Source organism: Nannobrachium achirus, assembly GCF_963921795.1.
Source record: "Nannobrachium achirus genome assembly, chromosome: 12".
In the NCBI taxonomy this organism is placed as follows: Eukaryota; Metazoa; Chordata; class Actinopteri; order Myctophiformes; family Myctophidae; genus Nannobrachium; species Nannobrachium achirus.
The window spans coordinates 60448387-60461167 of NC_137832.1; the positions used below are offsets into that span (position 1 = coordinate 60448387).

At 43.2% G+C, this 12781-nt stretch overlaps 1 protein-coding gene and 1 pseudogene across 2 annotated transcripts in view; one reads left to right on the forward strand and one right to left on the reverse strand.

Annotated features, from left to right (window-relative positions):
• Nucleotides 1–12781, reverse strand: part of ttc28 (tetratricopeptide repeat domain 28) — a gene marked incomplete at its 5' end in the record, with an annotated part of 518726 nt that overhangs the window by 460201 nt on the left and 45744 nt on the right. The gene's annotated exons all lie outside the window — the stretch shown is intronic.
• LOC308294952 (protein-lysine N-methyltransferase EEF2KMT-like) overlaps nt 5226–12781 on the forward strand; it is a 38070-nt pseudogene continuing 30514 nt past the window's right edge. Inside the window, exon 1 of the transcript in view lies at nt 5226–5352. The product of the transcript in view is annotated as a protein-lysine N-methyltransferase EEF2KMT-like (transcript). The remainder of the gene's footprint in view (nt 5353–12781) is intronic.

Here is a 12781-nt window from a genome sequence, read left to right on the forward strand (position 1 = left end):
GATAACTGAACACGGTGTTAAACTGATACTGAGGATGTGTGTATGGTGCAGTGGTGGAAGAAGTCATTTGTTTCAGTGCATCGGGCTAAAAACTGACCCCCAAAACTATGGTTTAGTGATGAGTCATCACTTTTCTGGGGTCAGCTCAGTTTTGTTGTGTCCCGTTTTAGCCTGAGGAATGTTTTTTGTGCAAAACAAATGCTTGCAATGGATTCAGAATCATGAAAAAAACCCTAGTTAGACCCCTCACATTCTTTTTTTCCTGTATAGTAAGTGAAGGGACCCAAACTTGAACCCCATGAATTCACCTTGATCCACTAAGAATAAAATGGTACATTTTTAACATGTTTTTTGGATGACTCTAAGGATCATAAAACACCTTGAACCATTACTATTGCAAATTTCTTTTAGGTCAAACCTCAGATTGACTAGCCTAAAGTACCAGAGGACATCGTCAGCATTATATCACAGAGAAACCCCTTCTACCAGTGAGTAAAACATGAGCTACTAAAAATATAAAATACCAAGCATGGGAATGGAGGGGAGGGGAGGGGAGGGGAGGGGAGGGGGGGGGGGATCGATGACTGTAAACACGGAAGCCCCTCGGCTGTTGAGGGGGGATAAAAAAAGAAACAATACCAGCCTCTGTGAATAAAGACAAGAAAATTAATAAATGGAATTATACTCGCAGCGAGCGGGAGGGGCCGACGATGCCGCAGTGACAGACCCTCAAAGTGAGACAAAAGAGAGCGGGAGAAAGAGCGAGCGCTCGCGAGTATGAGAGACAGAGATAGAGAGAAAGGATGGAACGAGAAGGTAATATAATGAATACAACTAAAAGGTCTGCAGCACATTAATTAAACCATTTGGACCAGGTACGCATCATTGCGTATTCAATGCTTTAACTACTGAAAAATAGCAGATATACAAGCTCACAGCGCGGCACCGAGTGCCGCGCTGCGAGCTTGCAGATCTGCTATTTTTGAAAAATCGTGAAAATTTAAATTTTGACCCGATCTTGACCCAATTCTATCCAGCTGTTTCCTCGAGAATTTACTGGAGCATTATCTGCGAGACACTTCCGGTTCCACGTCGCGTCGCAGATGCAACCGATGTGAGCTTGTAGGCTGCGTAGGCTGCGGCGCCGGAAATGCTGCATGCCTTCTGCGCAATGCACGATGGGATGTTGGAAAGTTGTGGATAAGTGTCTTTTGAATCCTTCTAAGGTTTTTGAAAAACCTATGTTTCTAGGTCAGTGTCTTTTGAATCCTTCTAAGGTTTTTGAAAAACCTATGTTTCTATGTCAGTGTCTTTTGAATCCTTCAAAGGTTTTTTTTAAAAACCTATGTTTCTATGTGTCAGTGGTTCTCAAACATTTTCATGTGAAGGACCCCCAAAATGATATGTATGAGGCCACGGACCCCCATCTCAAAATATTTAGTTCCAGGGACCCCCCCACTGCCCCAGAAGCAAAACTTCAGTTACAAACATTCGCTTTAAAAATACAGTACATATATTCAAAGATTTGCACAAATTTTTCACGACTTTAAAAAAAAATAGCATATCTACAAGCTCGCAGCGCGGCACTCGGTGCCGCGCTGTGAGCTTGTATATCTGCTATTTTTCAATAGTTAATAAACATTCAGTAATTCTAGGCCTAAACGGATTAATTGTTCATGGGGAAAGGTGCATACAAGCAAACACAAGACGTGATGAATGGTTCTCATTTGTTCGACGAGAGAGCGCCGGTTCCCCCGCCCAGCAGCTTGTCTGCCCGTCCCAACGCCACTCCTCCCCAACTACTAAGGCTTATGCAAATCGCGGACCTCCATTAGCGGTGTTAGCAGGTAAACGCTCTGAGGTGACCCCCAATTGAGCGGCCCAGGCTTGGCGGGGTGATGGATTGCACCCCAAAGCAAAGCTTATTTCCGTCTAAATCCTTCTCATGAACTCATACGCAGTACTATGCAGTAGATATCTTCCGCAAAAAAAGAAACACTTGTAAACAAAAGAAAAGAAAAAAAAATGCAAAAAATAAAGTTAGAAGGGTCCGGGGGAGGGTAAGGCTATAGGCTAGGTTTATTATTACCAGTTTCGAGCGGCTTCCGCTTGTACGTGGTTTTTCAGGGCGGTTTCAAAGGATTTGCACTCCTTTAAGGCCTTCGGTAAGGCGTTCCACATTTTGGTGGTATAGCAGGAAAACGAGTTTGACCCTTTGTTTGAGTTGACTCTGGGTTGAGCGTGATCTGTGGCGCTGCCTCTGGTGTTGTAATTGTGGACATCCTTGACGTTTTTAAAGTATTTTGTCAGGTACACGGGTATCTGGCCCAGATGGGTACCAGGCCCATTGCAAGATGCTGTACTCTGTCATCTACTCTGAGCTAGCCTGGTTCTGGCCCCTCACCATTGAGAATCCATTTCCACCAGCTACCAGAAAGGGTTAGCCAATCAGGGCTGTAGGCTGTGTGGACACAAAAACATCCCCCCCTCCCCTCTATGACAGGCATCAAACAGGTAGTTGTCTTTGATGCTTTCATTGATTAGGGAGATCACTAACGAGGTCTTGACACTTTTATGGCCCAATCAATTACCTTATTGCACAACCCCTTTGAAGTTCAAAGGGAGCAATTTAGAGCTCTGGCTGAGTTCACCAGGCTTTAGCCCGCCCCCCAGAAATGGAATCTCTCCTTGCAATCCCAGACTCTCTTCCCAAAACGAAGCGTGTGATAGAGGCTGGCACCGCCAGGCTAACTCTGAGCCACCCCACGTGGCTTGACTGGTGAGAGGCGGTGAGGTGAGTCTGAAAAGGAAGGTTATAACAAACAGGTACATTTCCCTGCCTTAGTGCTTATTATTTATTCTTTCATTACCCATCTCTCCCTCTCTCTAACGTACACACACACACACACACACACACACACACACACACACACACACACACACACACACACACACACACACACACACACACACACACACACACACACACACACACACACACACACACACACACACACACACACCCACCCCTAGGCATACTAGAGACTAGAGAGTAAAGCCTGATTAAATTATAAAACATTAATGACGACCCCCCCGTGCTAGTGCAGCCCTGCCTCTGCAGGAGACATTAGGGCCCCCCATTACTGCAGACCGAGTGGCTCTGCACACCCAGACACCACCGCATTAATAAGGAGAAATTAGACAAATACTGAGAGCTGTTTATTAGGGGAAGACACGTCCCCCGGGGACCAGAGAGGAACCTCCTCCTCCACCTCCACAACCTCCACTGGCAGAATAATGGCATGGACAGCATGGGCCTATACCTGACCAGACAGATAGGGAAGAAGGGGTGGGGGGGAGCAGGCACGTGCACACACACACACACAGACATCAAAGGGGGCTTGAGCCCCTGCCCTTTTATCCATCTGTAAAAAAAAGTGCCCTCTCGAGACCACAAATGCAGTTTTTACTAAAGGTGTCTCCACACCAAACAGCCGACAAGAAACTCTTTCCAACTCCTGGCAGACTGGCAGTCGGTGACATTTGGTGGCAAACTTGGCATTTAAAAGTCGGGCAAAGGAAGATTGCATTCAGACGAGACGCACATGAACCTGCAGCTCTAAACTGGGGCGTTGCCAGGTTTGCTCATTATAAGCGACTTTGGTCAAATTTTCCTGTAAAGTCTCTAGTCGCGGGTTGCTTTTGTTTGGGCTCGTTTCTGAAGTGTAGTTGCTTATTTGGCCTCTCAACATTCTTCTAGAAAACAGCTAATGTAATAGAGCTCAAGTGGTGAAACTGTTGGGCTTGTTTTCACAGACCTGGTCGCTTGTTTCACTCACAGTTTGGCTCACTCAGAGTTTGGCAACCGCAGCTTCTCTCGTCAAAACAAAGCACAGCAGCGCTATTACTATTTTCCTTTGGACTCGATTGGTATAGGAAGGAATTGAGAGTTGAGATTGAGAACATGGTATTTAGTTAAAATGTGCCACGGGAAAATGTATGTTGCTTATTTAGGCTTGGTTTCTGCAGCAGCAGCAAACTAAATGTCCACTCTGCAGGAGTATCAAGTCAAGTCCAGTGTTGTTTTTGACAGCAAATTTTGATTTAGTTTTAGTCATAGTCTTTTGAATAAAATGTCATTTAGTTTCAGTCGTAATGTAGTCCCCTGAAAAGTATTAGTTTTAGCTTAATTTTAGTCGACTAAATATCATAAGATTTTAGGCGACTAAATCTACAGTTGATTTAGTCAACTGGAATGTATTTTGGCAGGCCTTGATGGCATCGTAATGATTTTACGCTTGGTTGTGTGCTGAAAATAGCAGATCTACAAGCTCACAACGCGTCGCGCTGCGCAACACCTCAGAGCAACCAAACATAAACGAGTCCCTCCCTAACGTTTTAGTCTAGTTCGACAACCATTTTTCGTCATAGTTTTAGTCGAGAAAATCAACACTGGTCAAGTCGCCTCAATTCTACTGACCGATTGCAAAAGACTGAGCATGCTCGGTTTTCCATCGACGGGTTCCGAGAACTTCCGACAGCCCTATCAACGGCAGGCGCCTCTTGCCGACAAGGACCCAAATGCATTTTGGTCCAAATGCATTTGGGTCCCCATCCGGAGTCAACGGGGGTCAATTTATTGTCATCAAATTATTGTCTTAAGAATGTGACAAATACCAAAAAAATTTATTGAACTCAAGTCTCCATGGCATTAGTAATCAATGGAAAGAAAGTCATTTTGGGGGTGAACTACTCCTTTAAGGTGAAAGAAACGCAAATGCCCCTCTTTCCATGCCATACCTGAAGGCAGCATTCAAGAGAATTGCCTTGTCCAAACTCTCCTGAACTTGAATGCAGCATGTTGAAAGAATCGCCCTCTCTGTGTAGAAGTCAAGCATTGAAAATAGCCAACCTTCAAGCTCACGAGGTCTGCTATTTTCGATATTTTCACCAAAAGGCCCTTTTTAGAAATGTCAGCCCCTGCCTCTCTAACATTCTCTGCACGTCCCTGGGGGAGAGAGTGAACGAGAGAGAGAGAGAGAGAGAGAGAGAGAGAGAGATAGAGAGAGAGAGAGAGAGAGAGAGAGAGAGAGAGAGAAAGAAAACACACCATGACAACAATGAGGACGCTGAAAGTCTCATGATTACGGGGACCTTCCGTTTCTTTTGTGCTAATCACTCCATAATAACCTCTAACAAAAAAGCAATTACGGAGCAAATGGAGGATGGCTGTGAGGGCCAGCTGTGCCAGTGATGACCACGGCTCCCTGCGGGACGCCCCGTCTCTGACAGGAGGACCAACAGTCTGTAGCAGCAGCAGCAGCGCTGGAACGATGTGCCACGACTGCACAGGTTAGCCTCGCTGCTAACTGGCCCTGCGTCCGTCAACCACGTAACCACGTAAAGCCCAGCATCCAAATCGTTAGGCCAGTCACGCAATTATTAATCGCAATTATCTAACTATTAGGTATGGGACGATTTGAAAATTTCATATCACGATTATTGTGGCAAAAGAAATCGTGATTTACGATATTATCGCGATAATCAAAATACATTATCCTGGGGCGGAACATTTGCCAAACAAATAGAAGATCGGCTATTTTTTGGCAAAGACAATTTGATAGAGTGTGAAAAAGACTGTATCAAGTACGTATATTATAAGTACCTTTTACCAATTATAGAGGGTTTAAGTGGTACCGGATATGCAGCTCTGCAAATAAAAGGTGAATTGATCCCAGTGCATGACGGAGGACGATATCACGATAAATTAAATCTCCACGATATGATTATCTTGAGTGTTTTTTATCACGATAAACGATATCACAGATCGTCCCATCCCTACTAACTATTAATTTACCAAATGTCTGTCCGTCTGCCGGCCAACGTCTGACTGTCTGTGTGCATGCTGACATTATTGATACTAAACAGTGTCGCAGCCGCATGCTGAAACAATGCCCAAATTTGGAGATGAGCATGCTGACATCACTGATACTAAACCGTGTCTCCACCATGGTAACAGCCGCCAGCTGAAACGATGCCCAAATTTGGAGATGATGTACGCCATCTGTCTGCATGCTGACATCACTGATAACAAACAGTGTCGCCACCATGGTAGTCTCGCGAGGCCAGAATGTTGCCTCCGCGATTTGGGCAAATACTCCCGGCTTACAGTCTGGCAAACGGAAATAGAAACGATGAGGGTGAGATAAAGCGAATGTGACGCAACCGCTCCCTTGGTGCAGTAGCAATAACATGTCCTACTGGAAGCGTTATGTCTCCTTTCAATATTTCTGGGGGCGTTATTTTGTCTTTCTCTGGTGTTGTTGGTGTTACCTCCATGATGTTTTCAAACGTTTTCTTAAACTATACACCCATAACAAGAATAGGCCGCTCGAATGACTTTGTCTGAGCTATTGCGTTTCTGTTATGTTTCCAATGGGACTACAGTTCAGTGCAGCAGTGGCTACTTCCGATACTCGCCGTTCGGGAGCTGCTGTTCCAGACTCCACCATGGTAACAGCCGCATGCTGAAACAATGCCTACATCACAGACAGGTGTTGCACAACTGGACGTCAATGGTGACTGTTCTGCCCAACGTGCACCGTTCGGGGTTCTCCAACATTACTTCTGAGACTCCTACATTCAGTCCCTCATATACTGTACATTCACTGGTACAAGGTCAACTAAAAGGAGATCCTAGAAAAAAGACTAAGCTTATTTACATAGGAAAACATTGAAGTATCTCATATAACATTGAATGACAGACAGATAGAACACAGTACTATGCAGTAGATATAGTGTAGTAAAAAAAAAAAAAAGGAAATAAAAATAAAATAAACAGTGCAAAAAATATATGCAGTAGGTAAATACAAAGGAGGGTCAGGGGAGGCTGGGCTAGGTTTGTTATTGCCAGTTGCGAATGGCTGCCGCCTGTAAGTGGTTTTAAGCTTGTAGATCTGGCTATTTCCACTATGAATGTTCTTTTTTTAAGTATAAAGTTGTCAAATATGTCAGTAATTTCTTTGTATATTTACTAGGTTATGTGTCATATCTGCCATGTGCAACTTCAAAGCCTACAAGCCAGACAGAAATGTAATCGTCATGTCAAATGTCATAATCGTGACAGCCCTACATATTGTGTGAAAAACCCTGCTGAAAATTGCAGATGGACAAGCTGGCGTGTTGCAACTCATTTGAATGCATTTTATACGTATGAGACCTTGTGAAACTTTTACTTTTGGTAGTATACTTTATTTTGATGCCAATACTTTTACTTAGAGATGCTCCGATTGCTATTTTTGGGTCCCAATTCCGATCACCGAACAACTGGAATCAGTATCTGCCGATACCGATATTCCCGATCACAGCGTCAAATCCATAAATTCTTCTATTTATTGTGTTACTGTAGCAGCATTTATATATTTAACGATTCTTCTTACAAAACATTGACATTGTATATCAAGTATAAACATTAGGAGATTGCTGGCTGAGGTCCTTTAGTATCCAATTCAACAGGAGTTGAATTGGAGCTGAGGTTATATTCAGTCCCACAGATACATATATCGTGAAAATAGCTGATCTAGCTTGTAGATCGGCAAAGCCGATACCATTCAAAGCCGAAAGAAGCATTATCGGCCGATCGCGATCACTCACCGATCAATCGGCACATCTCTACTTTTACTTTAGTGTTTCTACATTGCAGTATTGATACTTTTACTTAAAGGGATCCCTGACTAATACGACAAATATGCCTTAATACATTATAATTGTCCTCTATAAATACAATGTAAAATTAAAAACACCTTAATTATTTTATTTCTTCTAGAAATAGCTAATCTTTCACTCAGTAGGGGAAATGCCCGTCGCAAGTTGATGATGTCATAAATGTAATTTGTGATCTATCCCTATGGAATTTATGGCATGCATGTGCAAATAAAAACAAACGTAATACTTCCTATGGTTAATATGGGCATCAAATCAATGTTTGAGCATCAAATCAATGTTTGTGTTTTTTTTTTGCACATGCATGCCATAAAAATGACACATGACATTTATGACATCAACTTGCGACGGGCATTTCCCCTATTGAGTGAAAGATAAGCTATTTCTAGAAGAAATAAAATATTTAAGTTGTTTTCAATTTTACATTATAGTTATAGAGGACAATTATAATGTATTAAGGCATATTTGTCGTATTAGCCAGGGATCCTTTTAAGTAAAGATATGTAGTATTTTTTCGACCGCTGGAGAGGATACAGTCAAAAACCAAACAGGAGAGACACCCAGAAGCATCTGGTAGCCAGGGACGTGCTGGCCATTGGGAAAAGCGGGACAACTACCGAACGGCCGGTTCATTCCCGGCCGGCCATTAGGAAAAAAATTTAAATAAAATGCCGGCCTTCGTTCCATTTTGGGGGCTGGGCGGCCAACAAAGTAAATCGTCACTGAAACCTCGTATCTCCAAGTTTCAAATGTATACATTTTTTCGCAAAGCAAAGCCCTGCTTCATCATACAAGGCTGTTGCACAAAAGTAGTGAAAACAGCCGATCTACAAGCACACAACGCCTCGCGGTGCGAGGCGTTGTGTGCTTGTAGATCGGCTGTTTTCACTAGTTTAAATCATTTTTAAAATGATAAATACAAAACAAACGGTTTTGGACATACAAGGTTTCCACCCGACAACGACGAAGTAGCAGCAGCGCTATAGAGAGAGATCTCTGCTCTATAGCGCGCAATGAGGGCCTCTCCAACTCTTTTTCCCGGGCTGAATCAGGGGCCCAGCACGTCCCTGCTGGTGGCCCATCCATACGTCCTGGGCCGCTGTCACACCAGGAGGTGACAGCACCGTAGCAGTGCTTGGCTGTCTGGCGAGTGGGCGTCACTGAGGGTCAGATTGACACCTGTGTTGTGTGTGAATAATGCAAGACCTTGGGAAAGGGCTTCTCTATAAAAAAAAAAAGAAAAAAAGAAAAAAAGAAAAAGAAAAGAGAAAAAAGAAGGGCGCCCTGGGAGATGCCCGAGTGAAAATGCTGCAGAGGTCCTAATTAGTGCATTCCCTTATATGTGTGTGTGTGTAGCAGCCTACAGCATCAACAGCACACGCGGCTGGAAGCACATACAGTATCGTCAACATCGGGTGGAAACCTTGTATGTCCAAACCGCTACCAAACCGCAAAGAACAACGATCACGGTGTACTTGTGCAATACACACCCCAAAATCAATCCTTCAGTTCTAGGCAACACAGAAGGGGGGGACTTTTTTTTTCTTATTTCCACATAACAACTCAAAGGTATATTAATGACATATTCAATATTGAAAATGGGTGGTTCTCCCCTTTAATACTTTTAAATGATTTATTATTTATAAATCTCACAGACAAATGAAACCACTGTTGCTGTTACCATGAGATGAATACCTAGGACTTGCGACGTAAAAAAAAAGTCCATAAAAAGACTTATTCGCGATGTTCCTTTAAGGCAGGGTGTTTAACTGTACTTGTACTGTACTACATTCTTTAATGTATTGACTATACTTGTTATTATGTTCTCCACTTTTGTCTAATAAAATACTCAATCAATCAAAACTGTCACTTAAAATAGCAGATCTAAAAGCTCACAACATGTTGCAGCGCAGAGCGTTGAGAGCTTGTACATTTTTTGCCACTTTTGTGTGACACTAATTGGGACATTCGTTAGAAAAACTAAAAAACACAACGTTGAAATAATTGGAGATACGTGGTTTCTGCCCCCACACACCGTTACGATAGGGGAACATGCAGTACGGGTTCCACCATTCAGTCAATGGCATTAAAATTGCATATCACATTCCCGTGTAGGTGATAAGCTGTGCATGGCCCACATCCACATGAATAATGAAACGTGTATGTTGCATATTGATCTGTGCAGATGCAAGGCGCACACAATACTCAAAACAACACCGCAGCCATAAGCAAATGGGAGTGCAGCCTCTACTGCACATTACTGCCATGCAAGGAAATAAAGAAAGGAACGACTCATTTACTCTATGTGCAATATTGCACCCGCCATCAGCCTTTACTGTATTTGCCTTGCATATAATAGTATATTGTCGTTGTCGGGTGGAAACCTTTTATGTCCAAAACCGTTGGTTTTGTATTTATCATTTTGAAAACGATCTAAACTAGTGAAAACAGCCGATCTACAAGCACACAACGCCTCGCACCGCGAGGCGTTGTGTGCTTGTAGATCTGCTGTTTTCACTACCTTTGTGTGATGGCCGTGTATGATGAAGCAGGGCTTTACTTTGCGAAAAAAAACATACAAATTTGAAACTTGGAGATACGAGGTTTCTGCCCTACAGTGACGATATACTGTATGTGCGCACGTGTGTGCGTGCAAGTGTCCGTGCGGCGAGGGTGCGTGCATGTGTGCAGTGTGCGTGCGTGCATGTGTGTGTGTGTGACTGTAAGCTGGCCTTGCTGCATGGAATTTTTATGACACTGAAAAGCAAAGATGACAGTTTGATGTCCTTCCATAAATGCCGGCCATCACTGCTTGCACACTGCACAAGCAAACAGAGTATAAATGCCATCGCTGAGCACTGTACAGTATTGTACTGTACTGTACCTGTACTGTAACACATAAACCTGCAATTTGGTCGACGACCGACACAAGAAAACAGAAACGGTTCACACACACACACACCGTTTGGTAAACATTAACCCCACATGGATGTTTTTGGATCTTAAATTCTTTAGCCCAGAATGTTGTGGAGTAAAGACTATACTGTATTTCCCTGCTGCAGAAAGGCCGCAGAAAGCTTTTATTTCCATATTTCAGCTTTTTTTTATGCCCTATTATTGCACAGATTTTTGAATGCTTGATTGTGATTGGTCAATTGCTGAAATCTAGAGGTCTGTTATTTCTGGATAACAGACCGCTCCGCTCTATAAAAAAACGCTGTCTTATCAAAGCTTCAGAACACCTGCTGCAGTCCAGCTGCACTGCGTGAATCTTGTGCCGTATCCAACATGTCAGCCATGTAAGCAACCACACAGTGACATTTGGAACTAAACGTTGCTCTCAAGAATGTTTTTGAAAACATTTGAAGCGAGAAATAGACAATGCAGTAACCAAATATGGATTTTATTTGATCAACACTTCCTTGTTTGCATGAGGCAATATTGAGCTCTGCAGACGGCCAGTGCAACACTTTAAAGGACATATTTTACACTCATTTATTTAGTAAGTAAAACTTCAGGTTGATATGCCACCTCTGCTCCCCGTCGGTGGCATATCAAACTGTTGGGAAGTTCCTCGATGCACGTCCCACTGGGAAGAGACCCCGTGGCAGACCAAAGACCAGATGGAAGGATTATATCTCCAAACTGGCTTGGGAACGCCTCGGTATACTCCCTTAGGGAGTAGAGGAAGTTGCTCGGGATAAGGAAATCTGGAAGTCTCCGTTGGAACTGTTACCCCCGCAACCCGATTCCGGATAAGCAGTTGAAGATGGATGGATGGATGGATGGATGGATGGGCTCCTATCACTCGATAATGACCGCTGAGTGAGATGTTATCCCTTACCTATGTCATACTAAGTGTGTGTCAGTGTCACACTGAAATAGCAAAAATTGCCTGAGCAAAAAATACCTACAGATTTAGCAGAATGTCTATTTTTCGCAAATGCTTTTGCAAGTGAAAGTGATTATTAAGTCTCTCTGTGGGGCGTTGTTAAATATTTAACCAATGAAAAGCGTTAACAAGAGCTTTTTATGACTAAATAATAACTACATTGGTGGCCCGGCCGGGCCGCCGGTATGTGGCGCTCTGGGCACGCCAGGCTGAAATGCAATCGTAAACATTAGAATTTTGACCCCGATTTTGACCCGAAGTTTGAAGTGTCTTCTAAATCCTTCAGATTTTTTTTTTAAACCCGTTTCTGCGTCAGTGGTTCTCAAACTCTTTCATGTCAAGGACCCCTAGAATTATATGTATTTGGCCGCCGACCCCCGTCTCAAAATATTTTGTATCAGGGACCCCCCAGAAGCAAATATTTGAGTGACAGATGTTCACTTTAAAAATTAGATTTTTCATGATTTTTCAAAAGTAGCAGATCTACAAGCTCACAGCGCGGCACTCGGTGCCGCGCTGTGAGCTTGTATATCTGCTATTTTTCAATGGTTAAAGCATTCAATAATTCTAGGCCTAGATGGATGAAAAAAGAAAAAAGAAAACAGCTTTCTCAGAATAATCCCTCGTTAACCCTGCCGTACTGGAGTTCCCTGCTGCATCCCCCACACTCTCTGGGCAACGGGTAGCAACAGGAAGGGTTTGGCACCACAGCAGGGGTCCGGGACCCCTAGGGCAGGGGTTCCCAAACTGTTTTGGCTCAGGGCACCCCTATACAAATTATTTTTCATCCGAGGCACCCCTACATTATATTCATAATTTTCACTCCCATGATCTACATATTTATGGCATGTTTTAACAATTATGTTGCGAGGGAAATGTTGAGATAATAGCCATTTTGGTTAGAACTGACTGAAAATAACTTTGTTCTTCAAGTTTAAAATGATACTAAATATATTTTGAAGTCCAATAAATTCCAAATATTATCAAATGATCTCGCGGCACCACTGGACTGCCGTCGCGGCACCCCAGGGTGCCCCGTCACCCACTTTGAAAACCCCTGCCCTAAGGGGACCTCAGAGTTACTCCAGGGGGGCTACCAAATCGTTGTGTTATAGGAACATTAGGATTTTTATTTTTTTTTTTTACATGAACCATTTGAACCCAATA